We start from the raw sequence: 21600 nt of genomic DNA, 5'->3' as shown, positions 1-21600 counted from the left end.
CCATTCTTCCAACATTTCTTCTGTTACTGTCTCTGCACAAAATCCCTGGGTGTATCTGTCCAAACATTGGCAGGGACTGCTATGCCAGAAAATTTCATCCACTTACGTGAAAAGGTAAAAAAAAGTTATAGCTGTTTTTAGATTCCTCTATATAGTTAATGGGGAAAAAGAGAGCTTTATTTTTAACTAATCTAATTTGGTTCTGAATAACAAGTTGAATTGGGAAGGCATACATATTGGGTTGATTTTCAAAGCTATAGATACAAACACAAGTCTAATCTTGCAGCCAGTGCCAATCCTATCAAATGCACATATAATAATAATAATAGCTAGAGAATGTCTTGGCCAAGACCAAAATATTATGTTGATCATGTTGATCAACAATCATGTTGATATGTGTACCTTTTCTTTCCAGATTTCCATTTCTAACTGCAACTTCTTATATTGCGGTTACAGGTATTCCAAAGGTTTTCAACTTTTTGGGTGTCTTTTCCCCCCACTGGTATAAGGACAAGAAGGGAGAACAAGGCCATACTATATGAACTGAATATTTGGTTCTTTGGAGTATTATATTCCGGGATGCAAAAGGGGGAAACAGTTTTAATATTGGTAGAGTCTCTTTAATATTACAGCGTAGCTAAATATAACAGTAGTTACAGTGTTTAGAAGAGATAGGATGCAAAACACAAGATTGCAATGAAGCTGTTTATTTTATATGATCCAGAGTAGAGCCCAAGAATAATCAGGGCAGATCCCTATTATATGATGTCACTTCACAAATCAGGAAGATGCAAATTAATGAACAGGATATAACAATCCTCATTTCAGTGCCAGTTCAATTTTCACTCCATTGAACTTTCTTCCAGTACAGCTTCGTCAGGGATCAATGTTTGCAATTTGCTATAAATACAAATTCAGGCTTTTTCCTACAAAAAACCAATCTTTTCATAGATTAAAAACATAGATATTTTAAATGAAATATCAGTGTTAACATTGATATTTTAAGGGAAATATCAGTATTAATACTGATATAATACTGATATTTTTGAGGTGATAGAAAAAAAATCTATTGAGATTTGCGAGGACAAAAAAAGTAAAAAAATAGGAAATCTGGTATCAAATTCAAATTTTGCAAAATTCGAGCATAACAACACACCCTAGAGGAAAGGCTCTTGGCTGTAAGTGGCAATATGAATCCAGAACATTTGTCAGTCCTGGTGAATGTAAGCACAATAGGAGTCTATTTAATCTTGACACCACATCATTCTAATGCTGTTTTGATCTTCTCATCAGTTTCAGTAGTCAGGCTATACTGATATCAGTTATGTTTTAGATTGAAATGTGACTTTCAAAGGTTAAATATTGATTTTCAGATCCTACTGTTCCTTTAAGAACCCATACTTAAAAAATCAGTGTCTAAAAGTGTAAAAGTGTTTTATTCTTTACTTTCCTTCTTTCTTTTTCCATAAAAAAGCCCTTTCTTTTTCTTTTCTTGCTTATGGCGACAAGCAAATTTCTCCACTCAGTCACAAAGCCGTCAAAGAGGCAAATCTCCAAGGTTTAGCTTTTGTGTGTGAGATTTTTCACACAGCTCTACATCTAATTATCTGTGTATACCATCGTCTGAGATTCTCAAGGTATTGCTTATTGGAACTGACCTGCTAGGCATCCCAGGCCTTAAGGATGAATGAATAAATAACTTTGCTGAATGCTGCTGAATATGTGATAATGTAATTGGTATTCTTGCCAACTGAACTGAAAATGCAGTGTTGTTCCTCTGGGGACAATTGCACTCCTCTTTATTTTTATTTTTTTTAACTTCATAGGATGTATATGAGCTACACAAAAAGGTCAATTTAAATTAGTAGCTACATCGCCCTGATTTGGGCAGAAAATGTACAATTTTATATTATGTTCTAGGCAAAATTGATTTGAAAATATATCTGAATCTTTTCTTTCATTTTCAAAGCCAATATGATAATTGAGTGTATATGTATTGATATATATAACCATATATAATTTGTTCATAATTATGGTTAGGAAAGTGCCTAACCATATCAGTAAAGAACCGTGTCTAGAACACAAAAATAATTCTATTTGTATAAAAAATAATTGATACTGTAATAGGCAACACTGCCTGTTCCACAGCTTATTTTTTAAAAATATTTGAGCATTTACAACATTATTAAAGCATGAGTCCATGTTTTACTATATCCTCTTTTGCTATATTATAAAACAGAATTATTTTAAACCTCTGAAAAGCACATGAATCGAGCTTGTTAGGAGACAGGGGAAGAGGAAAAAGCTTACCCAGAAGCCAAAAAGACATTTCTAGCTATGATGTTCACCATTATCTGCATATAAAGCAAATGATTATCTCCCATAGCTTTGTTGACAGCATCACAAGATGAGTTGCTGTTAAGAATGAAGAGGCAAAATAAAACCGCAAAGACGCACCTTGCTCCTACATGGAAGTACAGACAGAAGAGAATGTGTCAACTTAGACTAACAGTCTCAGAGTATACCTGAATGCTGCAGAGACTGTTAATGTTGATTTAGATCACTGCTGTCCTGTAGCTGTGATAGACACAAGGATGGTGCTACTTCCAGAAGCCAAGAACTATACTGACAACAGTACAGCATCAATGCTATGGAAATGTTGTAGTAGAAGCAGCTCAAATAGAAGTTCTGTAAGAAGGACATTAGCTCAGTATTAGAGCATCTGCTCTGAATGCAGAAGGTCCCAGATTCAATCTCTAGCATCTCCAGATAGGGTTGAGATACAGCTCTGTCTCAAATCTTCAGGAACTGCTGCCTGTCATAGATGGATCAATGGTCTGATTCAGTTTATGTTCCCCTACTGAGGCTCAAGGGACATCCTAAGGATGGAAATTGTGGCAATCCATACAGCTCTGCCTCACTTGCAAATCAAATGGCTCAGGAAGCATTTGATTCACCCTAACTGCAAAGAGTTGCAGGGGCATTCTGCCCATGATGGGATTTTGCTGATAACCTTCTGCATTCCATGTAAGCTTGAGCAGCCCTAGACCAGCTGCAGCAACTGGCACTCTAAGTAAACCATGCAATTGGCGCCCCCAAACGACAAGGGCAGATTTAGGCTAAGGTTTTTGGTAAACTGGGAAACATTTTTGCTGCTATATTCTGTTTAATTTTTAAAAACGTATTGATTTAAATAGAGGCATAATTATTCGGTTTGTCTGCCTATCCATCTGTCCAACCGACATTTCTGAGATCAGACAAAAGAGAGAGACAAAATTTTCAGGATTGGTTTTTACACAGCTAGAATATAGAGTGGAACCAGTCACGCCCCCAACCCTCACCAACCCACTTTACCTGTTAGCTAAGAGAGCACGGTTTTACTACTACTTCTACACCACCCAATATAGCCACACTGTTAGGGATTTCTCTCTATATTCCTTTACTTCTTTTGCTATAATGGCTCAAGTATATAGGAAAGTCTCAACTCCCCTGTGACACTTTATCTTTTTAAAGGTCACAGCTATGAGTTGAGCCCTTGTAACCGGCTACTATAACACCCTTGTATGTAGTTGAATTCTATTTATTTTTTAAATACATTTATATCCCACCTTTCCTCCAAAGCACTTAAGGTGGTGTACATGGTTCTCTCCTCTCCATTTTATCCTCACAACAACCCAGTGAGGTAGGTTAGGCTAAGAGACAGTGACTGGCCTAAGGCCACCCAGTGAGCTTCACGGCTGACTATATGCCTTTAAAACAGTAAAAGCAATAATTACGTTAATAACTGTGTATGGAGTCTCCACCTTTTTGGGCCCATGGACACATTTGGAATTTTGAGCAAGTGCCATGGACACTGCCACAAAAGGGCTGCCATAGGAAGAGCAGGGCCAGTCACAAAAGGTCTGCCATGGGGGTGTGAACAATTCCAGAATTTACTACCACAAAAACCTCATAGAAGGCCTAATGACATAACGGCAACAGAGTAAAAGGCTGAGGTGGGGCATATGAGCCCCAAGACATAAAGCTACTACTTTGAACCCACAGTCTTCTGCTCCAACGTAACATCCATTTCACAGAAGACAAGTCATTTCCCCAAACCACCTCTAAAATACATAATCCATGCCCACATTACGGTTGCCAGGTCTCTGGTTTCACTCAGAGACTCTGGATTTTTGAGGTCCTCTCCAGGTCACTCCAGTCTCCAGACAGTCAGCTTTTTATATAAAATTAAGTTTCTAGATGGTCTGGTTCAAGAGATATGCACCAAAACGTCAGCCCCTGCCAACTTCTGTTAAATTAGCTCATGGTTGGCTACTCTAACCCCGCCGTTTCAGGTCTGTAGCCAAGTGACATCAGGGTTGTGATTGACAAGGGATTTGTTGACCTCCATACAATAGCCATTGCAAGGCCAGAAAACTGTTGTCTTTTCTTGCTTGTGTGAAAATCTCATAAACTGAGTAAGTATATAACTTTCAGCAGTATCAAAAATCCCTGTGTGCACAGCAAGATCTTGGTAGCCAATTGTTTACTGTAAACAATTCAGTAATTATTATATAAAAAGTGTACATGCAGGGGGGTTTTATTACTTGCAAAACTAGCATATTATACATTTTATCTTTAAAATAATTTTTGAACAGAAATTTTAAAAAGTGTACATGCAGATTATGGTTACAATGTGTTAAACTTTTCTAATTATGAGGAGCCAAACAAGTTTAAATTTTCATGGGCTGTTGAAGAGGGCAGTTTGTCTAATTCATAGCCTGTTTTGAAAACCTTCCCAATATGAAGCTTTAATCCTATACTGTCTTTTCTGGGAGTAAAGTTGCAGTGTTAATCCCCCATACTGGGAGTAAGTCCCATTGAATTCAAAAGGACTTACATTTGAGTAGACATGGTTAGGATTGTGCTGTAAATCAATGGGACTTTTGAGTGAACATAGCAAAGGATTGTGTTTGTGTCTCTCCCCCTCCGATCCTATTTTTCAAGCAATTAGGCAGGGTTTATCTAAGTGTCAATGCTTTTATTTTGTAGGAAACTAATACTGCTTTTATTTTTAAAAAATGTTCTGCAATGACTCTGCTGGGAAGAAGGGCGGGATATAAATCAAATAATAAATAAATTAAAATAAAATAAATGACCAACTGGTTTTGACAATAAACAATTATATGGGATGTATGCATTTTTACATCTCCAGTGTGTGGATATATGGAGGTATATGTTGGTATATGGAGTCTTTCCAACAACCCTGTGAGGTAGGGTTGGTAATTGGAAACCAAGGCAGTTCATAACAAGAAATAAATCTATTAAAAATCTAGTAACCATAAAACAAGTATAAAACAGTTGCTAAACAGCTTAAAGTGGCATAATTCTGAATTTTGGGTTGGGTGAGTGAAGTTCCTTATCATTTGGGGTTGCAATTCTGTGCACACTTTCCTGTATTTCCTCTATATTTTAAGTATGCTCTTCTTCCTTGGGTTGGTCATGGTCACCCTCTGTTGTTTTCACTCTGAGGGGCACATTAGGCTGAGAGATGGTGAATAGCCCATGGACACCCAGTAAACTTTGTAGCTGATTTCCATTTTTAAAAATTAATTAAAATGATTTACATGTAGGCAATTGCAGCCTTCAGGGGCATCCATCTTTACTCCTGGGTGCTCCCATCTAACATCTCCACAACACTAGGCTGCCTTCTTCCTACAATGTCTTTCTGCTGGGTGGCCTAGCCTGAGGACACTTAAACCCTTCTTACCAGAAGCAAGTAGGCTAGATTAAATGTTCCCTACCCAGGATCCCTAAGTAGGTGAGAAGGAATGATCCTGTCACTTCAGCTGAACACCCTCATTTAGCTAAGATTTCCAGAGAATATTTTTATGTTTGAGTGGTATGCTCCAAGCAACTGTGGTTGATGCTGTATCATGCTTAACAGTATCACTAGTGCCTACCCCATGATATCACTAGGGACCACCCTGTGACATCACTTGGGCCCACCTTGTGACATCACTAGGGCCTGCCCCTGAAATCTCAGGGTTTGGGATGCTTCTGACCTGGCAATCCTAGCCTGCACGCACAGCCTTTCCATCCCACACAGGCCCTGCGTCCTCCATTTTTTTCTTCCTCCAGCCCCTGGCATAGATCCTCCATTTTTTTCTTCCCACACAGTCACTACCTTTCCTCCTTCTACTGAGGCACAGGTACAGCTGCTCACTTGCTATCTCCATTCCTCTCCTCTCTTTGCTTTCCTGCTGATAGTGTCCAATTAGAGCTATTCTTTCTCTTCCCTCTGCTGGTCCTGTCCAATTAGAACTGTTCTCTCATTCTAGTTAGTGTTCTCATTGGAGAAGAAAGGGAACAGTTTTAACTCTGTTTTCTTAACTCTCTTCTCTCTTCTGGTCATGGCCTTTTCTGATTCTGCTGCCAATTATAATGGTGGAAGGTCTAAGAAAACTGTCTCAGTGAGAGTTAAGAAAAGCTGGTAGCCATTATGATTTATAGTTGTGCAATGAAGGCAGCAGAGACGCCAGAAGGCACTCTGGTGAGCACCCTTGTGCCTTTAGGCTCTGCATTGAGGACTCTGAGCCTGTAGTTTATGTGGGGTCAGTGTGGTGTGGTGGTTAGAGAGCTGGACAAGTGAAATCCAGATTCTAGTCCCTGCTCAGCCATGAAGCTCCCTGGGTGACTTTGGGCCAGTCATTGACTTTCAGCCTAACCTACCTCACAGGTTGTTGTGAAGATAAAATGGAGAGGAGGATTGTGTAAGTACCTTGGGTTCCTTAAAGGGAAAAAGGCAAGATAATAATATAATAATTTTAAAAAGTGTGACTGCCGTTGAGCTGGGTTACTATTATTTGTCCTGCCTGTGGCTGAAGCCATCTTGCTCATGCTATCACGACAACAAGACACTACCAAGGACAGTTTGTGTTGTGTTTCCCCCCCACTAAGTTTATGGTGTTCAAGTTAATGGGATTCTGAAAGAATGCCAACATTCATGTGTGAGGCTCAGGACAATTGCCCTCTGTGCTCCCCCCTTAAAAAGTTAACACTACTACTTTTCTTTTATGGACCACCTTATTTATCATAACTGTAATTCATACTCCCTTTGCACGCACATGGGAATTGAAATAATGATAGATTCATCCTTGCCATTGCAAGGATTCCTGCTAGTGGAACATGACTTACCCCCTCTACTTCTCTTGTGCCTCCCTCAAATCAGCCCCACAGCATATGAGGGGAGGAGAGGGGAGATCACTCCATCATGCAAACAGAAATTTATGCTTTAATTTGGATTCCTACATTGAGTAAGGGGCTGGACTCTATGGCCTTATAGGCCCCTTCCAACTCTATGATTCTATAATTCTATGAAATGTGTGTACTGACAGAGCGATCTCTGTAATGTTACATAGAACTGAAATAAAGATTTCTTCATTATTTTATTTGCATTTTTAAAATTTGTATTTTTTCTTCGAATTGGTGCTCCCCTTAACTTGGCACACTAGGTGACCACCTAATTTACCTATATGGACAGGCCACCTCTGCATGTAAGCCTTGCTCCCTGGCTCTGGGATTGTTAAGTGGATCACGATATACAGGCATCACTCTCTTCTGCCAACTCCTTACTCATCTTGAGAGCATAAAATAAAATAAGTCAAAGGCTTCTCAAATAAAAATAACTGTTTATTGAATGAAACCTTGTTTGTGGGGCACTAATCCTTGGAAGTATATTGAGCAGCTAGCATTTGTCTCGCCCTGCCAACACTTCTAGGTCCATGGCTTTTTCTTCCTGTGACTTTGGATCTTATAATCCTCAGTTTTTGTTAGGGGCAACCTAGGAATGGAAATGAAGTTCACCCAAGGCAGTGAGTGTTCACCCAAGTCAATGATGTTCACCCAATGAACTTTGAAGGCTCAAAGGTTCCTATTTAAGGTCCCAAAGTTGTTTTCCAGTTCAGATCAAAGTCTAAACTGTAAGAGAGTTCCGTCCATCCTTGTTGCCCTCCCCCATTATCTTAGTGCTAGCCTTGAGTGACAGCCAAGGCTTGGATATGGAGGAGGATCAGTTAGTTGAGTCTGTGGCCACTTTACCACTGGCTCAAAAATATGACCAGGTTTTAAGTATTTAAGATGAAACTGACAGCTGACCTGCAGAGCCCAAGCTAGGACTTTCAGAGATTCCAATTCCAATATCCTATAACACCGCCTCCATTACAACATCTGCCCAATGACAGATGGAACACACCAACCAAGAATCCATGGAGAGAAGAAGCCACAATTCTTGGACCAGAGGAGATGAAGTCTAGGAGGGGATTTATCAGCCTTTAATCAAGCTTTGATTTTATTAGAAGCTCACTTGTTCTTGCTTGGAGCTCTCCAAGGTGCTGCAACTGCTGCCTGCTTTGCTCTGCTGTTGCACCATGTGCTGTGGGCTTCTTCTTTATGTCAGAGCATGACACCCATCTCTAGAAGCCTCTTGCACTACCCTGAGACACACTCCACTCCGCTTTGCAATTGCCACGTAAAAGCAGACATGTGCAGTGGCATTGGGAGCGGAAGTCTCTTCCCTCTTTTTCTTCCTTCTCTGGTGTGCTGATTAGCAGCATGCTGAGTGGCAGAACTGGAAAGGAGTTTTCTTAAATGATGCTGTTCATATTGCCATGTATTTTAAAAGACTGTGTGTGTCCTTCCACATCTTAGTTACTTCTCCATGAAGTCAGGCTAATGGTTCTGCAGACAGTTGCAAACCTGTCAAAGGCTTGTTGATTTCTGAAGCATTTTCTTTATGTGGTGGGCTATTTCTATACAAACACACCATATGTGTGTTTGCGTGTATTACACACACACACACACACACCCCTCTACACATGCACTGTTCAGATCCTAATTCCTGGAAGATTGGCCCAGTTTACCTCCCTAAATGAAAAGCACCCATAAATATTCAAGCTGAATGGGGAATTGGACTCCCTTTTCTCAGTAAAAACTCTGTAGGCTTTGATTGTTTTATGATGGAATTTTATTTTATTTTATTTTTGCCTACACAGTTGGCTTTGGATTTTTCAATGCTTTATAGACCCTTGTCTTTTTATTAGTTCTGTGTTCCCTGTTGATTTTATGTTTTATATACCTGCTGTCACCACCAGCATCTCACTGTAAACAAGAATGTTATATCTCAGTGGGTTATTTTTCTGTTAATGACCTGTGATACAGTAAATAAATAAAACTGAGAGAAGTCCACAGGTGCAGCTTTTTAGACATATTGCAATAGGACTGGGGTAATGTTCACAAGTTCTTTAAAACTTTCCTGTGGTCTACTTTGAAAAGAAAAGCAATATCACAGTTCAACAGAAGTATGGAAGAAATAAAATGTACTCACGTTCCACTTTGTATTAGTTCCAAGATGTCAGTGGAAGGCGAGACTATTCACTGGGCATCTTACTTATCATACTTAGGACCACAGAAGGTGAAGGAAAGATGGAAGGACACAATGAAACTACAACATGGTGAGCCAATGCAATAGATGAAGTAGTTTGTGTCTCTTCATCAATTTTGGAGAAGAGGAATGTTGGTAAGTGCAACTTCCCATCTTAAAGAGCTGCACAGGGGGAAATCAGCATCTCTCCTTTACATAACTGGTAAATTCACAGAAGCAGTGCTGAACTGGAGGGAGATGTTTCACAGACCTTTTTGCATCCTTGAAATATGCCTCCCCATTCCCTCATATCCTCGCCATTCTCAGCCACTAAAAAACACAAAAATGTTTGTGAGGAATTTCTGGAATCTTGTTAAACCCAGGAATTTCTGCTAATTGATATTGGCTTTTGAAATCCAGATGTTTATGCACATTAATACACATAAGTAATGTTGGGAAAAAACAGACCATGGGCAATACAGCTTTGTTTGCCCTCAGTATTGTCACTGCATAGACAAATCTGATTGGCTATGTGCATCCATGACATCATCACATTTATTACATGATTCCTGATTGGCTATGATCATGACTTAAATCCCTTTCAGTAAAAATTAAAATAAAAGTGATGCCAAAGCAGCAGTATACTGAGGAACAATGGATGTGAACAGGTACAAAAAAATGCACAAAGATATGTAAGATAACTATTTTTATAAATCCTTTTGTAGCTTTCAAAGTGACAAGGTTTGCAATAGAAATCAAATATAATGAAAATTTAGCACAGCAATACCTAGGAGCCCTGTCCACAAATGATTCCTCTGCAGACCAATCACAGTAAAGACCCAAGTGTCAATGGGAAGGGGACAATGGGAACTCTACTATTTCTCAAACTACAGGTGCTGTCCTGCCAGTTCTCAGAGCCTCAGGGCATACACAGCTCTACCTTTCATTTATGTCACTTGGCCAATTTTCATTTTACTTATTTTGTAATGCATAGGGGTGGATGAATCAGCCTGTTTCTGTCCTGTATCAGTTTCTCCTAGATGCATGAACAGGTCCATGTTGTCCCATTTATATGTGGATCTAAAAAATAAATCCTAAAAAATCCCCACAGTTCTACTAAAATAAAAATAAAAATCATGTACTTATGAAGTGGTCCAAGGGTTACCTTATTTATATATATATATATATATAGCTGTTTGGAGCAGCTAGTAACTTCATTGGGCCTGCATAGTCAAAATATATATATTAAAATGCTTCAGAAAGCAACCATACTTCATAATGTGCAGTCACTTCCTGGGGAATTGTACAGAAAAAAGATGGCTGCAGTCATGTATCTATGGGTGCAAACATCTTTTTTTCTGTACAGTGCCCCAGAAGGAGTTGGATCGGAGCCTCCACAAAGCCTCTTGTCACTGTTTCTGTGTTTTGCTCTGCCATATTTCTGTGTTGCTCCAGGTTAATGGGCTTTGCAAGAAATGAGGCTGCCAAAATGGTGTTTATGACCACTGAAGAGCTCTGGATCATTTTTTTTTCACCAGAGGATTAAAAAACACACTTTAAAATCTTTATTTAAGGTTTTGTTTTGTTTTGAAAAACCACATTAGTTTGCTTTGACAACTGCACCCCCCAAGTTCTTCAGAACTCCACAAACAGCTGTCAGAGACCTATAAAGGCCTACTCCTGTAAGGCCTATCAGAAGATACAAAAAACTCCCAGGGAAAAAAGTCAGTATAAAGCTGCAAGGTGTTTTTTTAAAAAGATATACAAGTAAACAATATACACCACTTGGACACATCTGAATTATTTTAAGGTAAAAAACTAAACCATATAAGATTATGGAGCAAAGTGAATACCTCTTACTTTCCTCACAAAAAGCTCCTGGAACCTATTTGTCTGCAATTTGGCAGGTTTAATCTACCCAGGAGAGATTCCTGCGCCTTAATGTTCATCCACTTTGGCCCAAAGGGTAAAAAGTTATAACCATTTTTTAGATTCACCATTATATTCCCCAAGGATCAGTTTTGGGACCTATACTTTTTAACTTGTTCATCAAAGATTTAAAGTTAAGGGTGAGCAGTGAGGTGACCAAGTTTGCTGAGGATACTCAATTGTTCAGGGTGGTTAAAACAAAAAAAGATTGACCAGAGCTCCAAAAGGACATCTCCAAACCATGAATAGGCAGTAAAATGGCAAATGCCATTCAATGTAAACAAGTGTAAACTGGTGCACATTGGGGGAAAATATCTTAATTTCACATATATGCTGATGGGTTCTGAACTGGTGGTAACTGACCAGAAATAAGACCTTGGGGTTGTAGTGGATAGCTTAGTGAAGATATCGACCGAGTGTGCAGTAATTATGAATAAGGTAAATTCCATACCAGGGATCACTAGGTAAGAAATTAAACATAAAACTGCCAATATCATAATGCCGTTATACAAATCTATGGTGTGACCGCATTTGGAATACTGTGTACAGTTCCAGTCACCTCATTTCAAAAAGGATATTGTAGGCTTGGGGAAAAAATGGAAATGGACTGCCTTCAAGTCAGTTTCGAATTATGGCGACCCTATGAATAGGGGGTTTACCATTGCCTTCCTCTGAGGCTGAGAGGCAGTGACTGGCCCAAGGCCACCCAGTCAGCTTCATGGCTGTGTGGGGATTTGAACCCTGGTCTCACAGGTCGTAGTGCAGCACTTTAACCATCAAGGGAGTGGTGCAACTCCCCTATGGGGAAAGGCTATAGAATTCGAGCTTTTTAGTTTAGAGAAAAGGCAAGTAAAAGGCTATGTGGTAGAAGTTTATAAAATTATGCATGGTAACGAGAACGTGGATAGAGAAAAGTTTTTCTCCCTTTCTCATAACACTAGAATTCAGGGACATGCAACGAACCTGAATGTTGAAAGATTCGGGTCACACATAGTTAAACTATGGAATTTGCTCCAACAGAAGGCTTTAAGAGAGAATTAGACAAGTCCATGAAGGATAAAGGTATAGCTGGCTAGTAAGTCTAATGGATATGTCCTGCCTTCATTGTCAGAGGGTGTATGCTTCTGAATACCGGTTGCTGGAAACTGCATGAGAGGATAGTGCTGTTGCACTCAGGATCTGCTTGAGGGCTTCCCATACATATCTGGTTGGTTATTGTGAGAACAGGATGCTGGATTAGATGGGCCACTGGCCTAATGCAGGAAGCTCTTCTTATGTTCTTAGTGAATGAGGAAACATAAGAGTTTCCTTTACACAGAGTAAGTTGAAACCCAAAACACAGATCAAAGTAGAGAGAGCACAGAATGAGATCAGATTTTTTTTCAAAAATGCAGAGTTTTAAGGCAGATCACACCCCTAGTAAGAGTGCTTGCAGGTATGAAATTGATTTCATTATAAGCAGAAAACTGAATTCAGTGTTTTGGGTAAAGGAAAGTGCACTGGCAATTAAATCTGCTAACACATATATGACCTACCCATGCACAGACTAATACACATCTGGATATGGAACAGTATATTGAGGTTTGTACCTGCAGTGTATCTGTGCAGAAGCCTTGTGCTATTTCCACTGGTTTCTAGATATGTGAACATAAGTTGGTCAAAGATATCACATGACCTTCCATTCACAGATGCCTAGTGATCAAAGCTAATGTCTCAGTCAAAACCTGGATTTAGCAAACTTTGAAAGCATCTCCAAACATCAGGCCAAGTCAGGGTCTGTGATTAATTAAACAAACATGCAATGAAGTAATAATAGAAACTTCTTTTTAAAAAACCTCTCTGCTTTCTTAGAGACAAATCTCTTAAAAGTTAATGAGCTGTGATGGACTTACCATTTCTCATTTCTGTTTGCCCATTCATCAAAAGATTAATTCTTTGTTTGGACAAATAAAAGGTCTGAAATTAATCAGATCTCCTTTTGACTCCTGTTTCTTTTAGATAATGTCCTACTGTTTTATACAAATTAAATGTCATCAGAATACCTCTAAAATGTCATCATGTGAGCAATAATGGTAACAGAAATGCAAAACCAGATGGCAGTTTCACAAAGACTATTCAATTGATCTGTCAGTTTTAGGTACTGTTTAGGGATATTTAGAACCAACACAGTTAACCTCAGTCATCTTTTGTACATTGTCTTGAGTACTTGTTTAATAATGGTGATTAATATTGTGAAATGACAGCGACTTTGAGTTACTTACACAATGGCTTCTATGCCTCTTCCTTGTGGGAAGCCATTGGCCAACTATTCTGGACTTAGGAGACTTGAGTTTGAGTCTCTCTACATAACTATGAACTGGCAGGGTGACCTTACAGTCAGGGTGATGATGCATTAGACAAAAAGAGAAGGACTTTCTCATCTTCATAGGGTTGACATGAACATTAGGATAGAATGATCCTTTATATGTCATTCGGAGCTCTTTGGAGGGCATGTTAGTAGTTAAATGTGGTCAGTAAATGTGTATGTAGCGTCCGCCAAACATATAACTACACTAATTTGTTCACTGCTGTTCACATCTTTGTATGCTGCCCTGGTATCTATGTTGAGGAAAGGCAGTTTTAAAATAATATTAATAAAACAGTAAAGAAATACTGTAAAAAGTCTCATTTAGGTATGCTCATATCTCTTTTCTGCGTATGGCAACACGCAAATGGTTCGCCACAGGGAATGAGCTGCCATGTGAGTCAAATTTGCTTATTTGCATCAGCCACATGCATTGCAATGAATCAGTGATGACAGGTAAAGTTCAGTGTTGTGAGCATGCACCTTTTTAAAAAAAGAAAAGGTGTATATTCCTATTTTCTGCTGCATATTACCTGCTCTGAATCTGCTGTGGACCCTCTCTATCTCTCTCTCTGGATGAGGTATCTGCTGCTGGCCTGGATATTTCTTTCTGAGTGAAAGAGGTTGTAAAGAGTGATAGAGCAGAGACATTTTTATGCTTCCTGGGTAGTCCCCAGGCAGTACTATGCATCAGAAAAATCCCGAATGCAGCATTCAGGTGAGCATGCATATGCCTGTGCTTTATAGCACAATCCCATGCATGTGTCCACTCAGAAGTACGTCTCCTTGAATTGAGTGGGACTTGCTCAAAGGTAAGTGTAGGAATTCTGCCTAAGTCCTGCTGCACAAGAAGATAACTTCTGTGTTTGGTGCTGTCACCTTGGACAGTTTGAATTACTTATGTAGGAAAGATGCCTGGAGTGTTCTGTTCAGGCAAACACATACTTGGCTATAGAGAAATAATTTCACAAACCAGGGGACCAAAAGGCATGAAATGGAAGGGGAAGCAGTTGGTCAGTGACATTTCTATGCAAAGCAAAATATGGACAAGAGAAGAACAGAGCGACCCATTCACAACAGCAGTGTCAGGTCCCAGCCAAGGGAGTCCTCATCAGAGGAGGATTAGAAGGCTTCGGTCTTGGATTCAGCCCTGGCTTAGGCTCCATGTGAGGGTGAGAAGCCTGGGTCCTACGATGAGGCCTAGGATGGGCCGTTGGCACCTGGGGCAAATTTAGCCTCTAACATTGAAGCTGAATGGCCCCCAAGCCCAAGGGGGAGGTGTCACCTCAAACACCAGATGGAAACCTGGCCCATCTGGAGGAGTGCCTGACTGCACGCCTGGGCTCCTTGGGGTCTCCTCGGGAGTAGAGGTCTGGCTGCAGGGGATTGATGGGAGTCAGCTGAGATTTGCGGAGTGATTCAGCAGCGCCACATAAAAATCCCAGTGCTACACTGGAAGGGCTATCTATATGCCAGTTCCGTACCTCACTTGGCTAAGGATTGACTTCTGATGCAAGGTTTGACCTTAGACTACTCTGGACCCGCCTCTTGCCCTGCCCCTGGCCTGTGTTGCTTATGGACTGCTTGGCTTCTGACCCTGGACTGCTCTGACCCTGAGTCTTGCCTGACCCCCTTGGTTTTGAAGGAGACTCAAGATTCTGACTTTGGACTGACCATAGACACTGCCCTTGTGCTGCCCTCACTTTTGTTTCTGCTGGGGAGTCTCTTGCCTTCTTAAGTAGTCCGGTGAGTACAGGACAAGCAGTCACTAGTAGTGAAATTATTTCTGGCTATGCTTATTTAATAGCTAAAGATACCCCCATTCTTAACTGCATCTCTGAATCCAATGGGATCCAATATTCTAATAAAATCTAGTTCTGAACTTTAGTGTATTAACAGCATTGATTTTTTTTATTGAACTCTGTTGATTTCATTTGGTGCTTTGTTTATCTTATTTTGTATATATACAGTTCTGCATAGAAATGTGACTGATCCAGAATTACCCTGAAAGCTTATGACATTATAAATATGTCTTGAGGTACCACAGGACTTGTTGCTATTTTGACTTCAGACTCTACAGGTCACAGAAAACAGGAAAGGAGCATAGAAAGCAAACTTAAATCACAGTTCAAGAAATTACTGCTGGCCCAGTTAGTGAAGCCACAATCTGTATTTCATTCTAAAGGGAGAAAACCTATATCATAGAAGTCCTATAGGGAACTGCCAGTGTGAGTCCAAGCTAGTTGCAAGTGAACGTCAGGCAAGATGATCCCATCCTAGTAATCTTCCAGGTCTCGAGCGCCTACTGGAAAGGGAACAGAAAATAAGTCAACAGGTCTCCCAAGGTGCCATGACCAACAAAAGCTCCCCACCCCCAGATTATCCACTACACCTCCAGTAGTGGAGGAAAAAGGACACAGGAAAATACAAACAAAGGAAGCTGCCTCATACTGAATCAGACCATTGGTCCACCTAGCTTAGTATTGTCTACACTGACTGGTTGAATTGGGCCAAAGGCCCATCTCGTCCAGCATCATGTTCTCATAGTGGCAAACCAGATGCCTGTGGGAAGCCCACCAGAAAGATATGAGTGCAGCATTCACTCTCCTCACCTGTGATTCCCAGCAACTGGTATTCAAAGGCATACTGCCTCCAAGACGGGAGGTAGAATATAGCCATTGCGGCTAGTAGCCACTGATAGCCTTATCCTCCATGAATTTGTCTAATCCTCGGCTAAAGCCATCCAAGTTCATGGCCATCTCTACCTCTTGTGGGAGCAAATTGCATAGTTTAACTATGCATTGTGTGAAGAAGCACATTCTTTTTCTGTGCTGAATTGTCCAATGTTCAGCTTCGTTGCATGCCCCCAAGTTCTAGTATTATGAGCCATTACTTCTAAGCAAATCCAACAATTAGCCTAGAAATGCCTAAAGGTAAAGAACAGGACTACTGCAAGATTGTTGCCAACGCTTAATTTGGCAGCTCTTTGGGCTTTCAGAATAGACAGAATTGCTGTGTACCCACTTTTCATATTGCAATTGGACTTTAATTTCATAATCGGAGTTCATGAACCATTATCAAGGAATGGAGTAGTTTAGATTAGAGACACAATCCAGGCAGCATAGTCTGGAATTTGCTCGGTTTTTATATTTCCTTAATCCTCCCGTGTGTCAAGGAAATGCATGAATATGGTATATATTGGGCCACCTTGTTGCTGTGTAGGCCCATGACAAAGATGCCCAGAGGCACATTTGTGTCAAGTCCTCTTCTATTCTTCTTTCCCAGCCTCCCCAGTAGTGTTACCATGGGTAGCTGAATGTTCTGTAGAAAACAACATACAGCTTCTGAGGGCCATAATATGTCACACTGATGTTACCAGTATTGTGAGACAAGAGGCTCTTTCTTTAACTGTTTCGAGATTAAAACCTACTAAAATCTGAAGAAAAAGAAAAACCCTCTGGGAAACAAAAGCATACAATTTAAAAAGTTGGAATTGGTTGTAATTAAATTTTAGGGGAGTGTGTGTTCCAAATGTAAAAATATCGGTGCATCAGTCCACCTGATGAGAAATCCAATCTGCAGAATGGCAATCCAGTAATATTATATTTTAGTTATAGTTCTGGGATAAAAATAGGTCTCCACCAGAACGCATTGACTTAAGCCCATAACAGGCAATGGAGCTTTCTTTGTGATAAATAGACGCTAAAGCAAAGCCTTGGCAATCTCCTATATTATTTAAGGAAGCAATGATAAAAGGAAAGAGGGTACAAAGAACTTGCAGCCTCGTATATTCTGCACTGATGCAGAGATATTGTCATCCATGGTGAATACAATTACTACCGAGGAGTGCTGGAGAGATGCTGTTAAACCTCACATTTATAAATCTCTGCTGAAGGTTAGAAACAGAGGAGTAAAGAAAGAAGCCAAACAACATCCAGGCTCCAGCGACTATTTATGGGGATATATAATTATATCACTCTTTTTTCCCCAGCTTAGTGATTCTTTCTCAGTACTTTGCTCTTGATGTAACCATTGAACACGAAGTCAATTCCCCTATAATTACACTGCAGTTTTATAACAATGTTCAGTGCTGATTTTTGATGCAGTGTACTCACTCTGTATTTGTACTGAGAATGCCTTATCTGTTTCCAGCACATTTTCGTGGTTTGTTTTTCCTACAATCTGGGAGAGAAGAAACTTCCCACTGCTCACAACTGTGTTGTTGAAAGTCTGGGGGTGGCCAAAGTGGTGCCCTCTGGATGATGTTGGACTCCAACTCCCATCACTTCTGGACAGCATGGCCAGTGGTCAGGGATGATACGACTGTAGTTGTCCATCAGAGGTCCCCGCATTGGCTAACCTTGCATTTACATTTGTTCAGTTTTGCTCAACCTCACCTATTTTTATTTATTTAAAGAATTTTTATCTGGTTCTTCAGCATAAAAAAAAACCCCAGGCTCCCAGAGTAATTGACAAATCGTTCCAAACAAGAAAATTTATGATTAACGCAATAGAGCTGCATGCATGTGGTCCATGCCATAGGACACCCCTTTCCCTCCAAAAGCAGTTGTCCTATCTATGCAGGGCATGTTTAGACAGAACTATCACAGCTGGAATTTCATGTCCAAGAATGACATGCTCATGCCCATGAATGAAGATTTATCTACACTGATACCTTCCTAGAGATCAGCCAACCTGTGGCTCTCCAGATGTTGTTGGACTCCAAATCCTATTGACTCTAGATAGCAAAGTCAATGGCCTGGGTTGATGGGAAGGGCAAAGGATGTCTACCCTTGATATAGATGATACAATAATTATGAAAGGAAGGACATTGTCCAGTTCACACATTACCTATGGTGGCATTTCTCTTCACCTAAAAGATGAGTGGGCATGCCACTTTCCATCCACCACACAGATAATGTCATGTATATGAGCGGATGGTTTGAATCACACAAAAAATAATAATTCCTGGCCATTCAGCATTACAACACAATGTAACAAAAAGTCAAAAACCTCAAAAGTACTGCAAATTTTACTTAATATATAATTGCACAAGAATCAAACCGAATAACAATCCAATAAAGCAGCTTCTGAACAAAATAATAAAATACAATATATATTGAAAGACAGAAGAGAATGTAACTTAACAGCTATTGTAAGTAAACAACACTTCAGTTGCCAAACAATATAAAACCACTTCTGAATGCATAAGAAAGATATAAAGAACAGCAAAAGAGAGAACATAACTTAACAGCCTAATACAAATAAATATTTGCATTAGGCTGTTGTTACCAGGGCCAATTCTAAAGGGCGGCCAGGTTGGACTCTGGCCTGAGGGCCCCAGAGCTACAGGAGCCCCTGAGAGGCCTCTGAGGGGCCCTCCACTCCCCTTCCGCGATCCGCTCCCCCCACACACCCCACTTACCCATTAGCCAGCTTTTTAGCATTGCCCTTAATGAAGATGGCGGCCGCAGCTTCCCTAAGATACTGAAGCCGCTGCCGCCATCTTAGTTGATGGCAGAGATGTGCACGCATAGCATGCATGTGTGCCATCAACAAAGATGGCGGCAGAGGCTTCATTCCCCTTAGGGAAACCACGGCCGCCATCTTCATTAAGGGCAATGGTAAAGACTAGACACACACACCGACCAGGGGGCCAGGGCAAGCTGATGCCCAAGGGCCCCCGCATGCCTGGAGCCAGCCCTGGTTGTTACATTCTTTTCTGTCTTTCAATATACATTGCATTTTATTATTGTGTCCCAAACTGGTTTTATCAGATTGTTATTTGATATAATATTTTGATTTGAATATAATTTACATATTCAATAAGATTTGCAGGTCTTTTAATGTTCCTGAGTTTTTAGCATTGCACTGTGAGAGGAGAGTGAATTTTTATCCATTTTTTTTTAAAGGTGAGGAGGTTAAAAAGAGGAAGACCAAATAAGAGATGGATTGATTCCATAAAGGAAGTCATAGACCTGAATTTACAAGATCTGAACAGGGTGGTTCATGACAGATGTTCTTGGAGGTCACTGATTCATAGGGTCACCATAAGTCGTAATTGAGTTGAAGGCACATAACAACAACAACCGTGTGATCAAGTTCCAGTGTGGAGCACCCAGCTCATAAGTGTCTTTACCTGTTGTAAGGAATCAAATGTTGGGAATTTTTAATCTTTGATTCACCTCAGTGAACCAGAGTTTGAAAAACCTGCAACAGCAAAGATTCCTGGGAAACAGCCTCTCTGTGACCCCTGAACACATATCTTGAAAGCCTGAGGGTATAGACTTTTGGGGGATGTTGCCCAGTAAGAATCAGGTGCTCCTTTCAAACAAACAGTTTACATAAGGATTATGATAATTTTAACCTTTAGGAGAAGACAGGATAACAATTACTTGAACCATCAGGAATTGACAGCAGGGAGATCACCCGTTATCTGGGAACTTATCAGGGAATGGTTTCTGGAAAAAACCAAAGTCCTTGACTGATGATCCTAAATTCTTTCATTGTTCTTATTTGCCATGTCCACATCTTCCTGGGGACATTTACATTGGGTTTACATTGGGGTCATTTTAGTTAGAAAAACATATATAACATGAGGGGTTTGAAGGTGTCGGCAGTTCCTCTTCTGGAGGGCTCCAACAGCTGCTTTTCTTACTAAGGCACCTTAGGATCTTTGGGACAATTTGCAGAACTTCAGGGCTAAGGATTTGAGTGAGATCTTTCAAATCTAGCGTTGGTTACACGAGGGCGGAGCTTTTGGCTTATTGAGTTAGATACAAAAGTCTCTCTCTTAGCCTTAGACTCTCAGCAACTTTCCAGGAAAGGTATACACAACTTCTGGGTTTCTTTCTTTCCTTTTCTTTCTGTGTGGGTGAGATTGATATGAAAGTGTGCATAAGTTTAATGTATTTTAAGGTCTTTTTATGATGTTTTAAAGTGTTTTTAGCGTTTCTGTTTGCCGCCCTGGGCTCCTGATGGGAGGAAGGGCAGGATATAAAATAATAATAATAATAATAATAATAAAAGTTTATAGTCTCTTTGCTTTAGTCTATCTAGTGTTCCTGAATGAATAATAGTTAGAAAGCTGCTCATTGTTAAATTGTAACTGTACACTGCAATATTTTCCCTTGTTTCTTCTCTTAATAAAACCACTCTTTATATTACTTTCTGTGTCTGTGTCACTGGGTTAAGGGTAGATTTATACACACTTTGGGGGTGACGTGCAGGTAACTCCAGCAAAAAGATCCTGCTGTACTCTCAGTAGGGGAACTTGCATTTCTAGTGAGCTATGCTCATGAGGAAGTTCAAGGTCCATTCGTAACACTGCATAGTGGACAGGAGGGACCACACTTGTTCCTCTACTATTCAGGAAGAAGTGTGACCTGATGGTTCCTTGTGAGCCCTCTGATTCAGACCAAGAGTGGGAGTCACCTGAGGACAAGGACTCAGAGGGGGATGAAACTATACAGCAGAGCCCACTTGATGAAATCCTGCCTCTACCCCCAGATACATCTGAACCTGATGAGGCAGGAGACTGCCCTGTAGAGAATGAGGGGAGCTCAAGGGCCAAGCTTGCTGTGACAGAGCGGGTAAGTACAGACAAGGAGGCATGTCTGGCAGCCTCTCCCAGCAAGAGGTGGTGCATCAAAAAAAGGAGACTCCCCCCCCCCGAAGGAGCCCCCATCTTCACACCAGGAATTCCCGCATGGAGAGGGATTCTCACAAGTAACTGAGCTCTCTCCGCCTCTGCTTAAAAGCTTGGCAGGTAGGCGGGGAAATGTGTTAAAAAACAACTTTGCAGCTCCCATGCAGTCTCGGAGCTCTTGCTACTTGAGCCTTGGTCTTTCTTCTTAAAACAGATTTATTGTTGCTGCTGCTTTGCCTTGTAAGATCACCTAGATTAGATTCAGCTTTTTCCTAGTTG

This window comes from Rhineura floridana, chromosome 2 (assembly GCF_030035675.1).
Source record: "Rhineura floridana isolate rRhiFlo1 chromosome 2, rRhiFlo1.hap2, whole genome shotgun sequence".
Classification (NCBI taxonomy): Eukaryota; Metazoa; Chordata; class Lepidosauria; order Squamata; family Rhineuridae; genus Rhineura; species Rhineura floridana.
The sequence above is the reverse complement of the archived record's forward strand: the minus strand, read 5'-3'. Positions refer to the sequence as shown.